The 1924-nt window shown below is 32.7% G+C and overlaps 1 protein-coding gene across 1 annotated transcript in view; it reads left to right on the top strand.

The window, feature by feature from the left end:
- Positions 1 to 1924, top strand: part of LOC107442993 (uncharacterized) — a gene marked incomplete in the record, with an annotated part of 108149 nt that overhangs the window by 4412 nt on the left and 101813 nt on the right.

The raw sequence follows: 1924 nt of genomic DNA, 5'->3' as shown, positions 1-1924 counted from the left end.
GTCCTTTAAACGAAGAATGGCTTAAAGTTTTAGTTTTAAACATTTTACCGAGTTTACAAAAACAATAAAAGGCGCCACCAGTTTTAAGCATTTTCTATTTAATTTCTATGCTTTATAGCTTTAAAAATTTTCGATTTAGTACTCTGATTTAATGAGAGAATAACCTTGGTCAGTATATTTTCTTTAGTACGCAGTTTGGCTGTATTTTATTTATTTTTCTTATTCAAGTTTTTTTTCCAAACTTTTTTTTTCCTTGTGATTTACAGCTGTCTCACGAGAAGATCTTCAAATGATAACAGAATTGGAAGAAATGTAATAATGAACTTATAGACTTCTTCGGGTTAACTTGAATTAAAATTTATTCAATTTCCAGTTTTCAGACTGCTGGTGGGAAATTAAAATTTGACTTGAAATAACTAATTTTCCTCATTTTCAGACCATTATCTATTTGTACTCTTCCGGGTATTCATTTTTCCAAAAAATATCTGAAGTGATTGTCAAATGTATGCCTTAACGGACAATTTACTAAAATCGTTCAAGTTAGTAATATGGAAACACTCCTCTAGTTAATCTTATTAAAAATAGATGTAAAATTTTCTCGTCATAATGTTTTACAATTCTTTTGTTTTCAAGATCTAACGGTTGATTTTCATGAATTAGGTAGAAAACTAAACAAGAAAATTTGTTTTGATGAACAAAACTTGCTCAGTTTCAAATTGATATGAGATTTATACCTATCCAGAAGAAGCAAAATAGTGAATTTGATGGCATTTTTAATTAGCCATGGTTAGAAACATTTGCAATATATTTGTAAATGTTGCTGCGGTCATCGTTTCATTTCATGAATCGCTTTTTCCAATGAAAGATTCTGATTCTGTAATATCTCAAAGAATTCTTCAGTAAGGAAAAACTACCAATAGAGGTAATTTTTTCTTTCCTAGCTACTTGGGAATATAAATCCTTATAATTTTTAGGGTCAAAGATTTTTCCCGTTTAAGGGCAGTATTCAACTCTTGTTTCGTTCGCATTGTAAATGTAATCACTTTCTAAGAGGATGCCAGGGCTACTTCCCTCCTAAAGATTCTTCTAAAGTACTTAAAACCAGTATTTCGAAATTCACCCATTTTTCACCTGAATGATTGTCTTTAAATGGATTTTTCCTACCAGTTACCGTCATAACGTTAAAGACCTTAATAACATGATAATTTAGCGAATTATTGGCACGAAAGCCTGCAAAGAAATTTTCTATTCAAGCTTTTATTATTATATTTAGTTGCTATATTTAGTCAGTAAACATAGTTTATTAAGGTGTCTAAGGTATGTGTAATAAATTGAAATTTATTATAGGTTTTTTTTCTCAATACTTTTAAAGATAGGTTATTTGTCTGTAGATGGCACCACTATGGTAAAGTTTAAATTCAATCGTAATAATATTTTTTTTTAGAAATTTTGAATTAGTCGTTTAAAAAGGGATTTTTGGGGTAAAATCTATGTAACTAAATTTATTAATATTTATTGAGGATAGTAGGAATATTTTCTATGGGGTATTGGGGAATTTATGACGGTTTTTCTCGGGGATCTTTTTTTTTGGTTCTGACGTCCGCCGGATGCGGGATGACTCTGGACGTGGTAAACAGGTCAGTCTAGATTCTTTCGCCTTGTTGACGGGAGGATAAAAGAGAAGCGATGAATGTGGCTAGTAGCAGTTGCAGTACCAGTAGTAAGCAGTTAATCAGAGCAGTATCCTGGGGATACGGAGTTTGTCCGCTGAAGGAGTGGTTCGTGACAGTATCTCGGAGATGGTGGATCGTAACCTTAGGGAAAGCTAAACTGAAGTCTCTAGCGGGAAGGACTACCGGGATTAGCCAAAAGCCGATATCTTTGAGACGATGGGCCAAGTCCGAAGGAATCTATGCTGGACGTC

This window comes from Parasteatoda tepidariorum, chromosome 6 (genome assembly GCF_043381705.1).
Source record: "Parasteatoda tepidariorum isolate YZ-2023 chromosome 6, CAS_Ptep_4.0, whole genome shotgun sequence".
Taxonomy (NCBI): Eukaryota; Metazoa; Arthropoda; class Arachnida; order Araneae; family Theridiidae; genus Parasteatoda; species Parasteatoda tepidariorum.
Note: the sequence above shows the minus strand (reverse complement) of the source record. Positions and strands in the feature narration are given on the sequence as shown.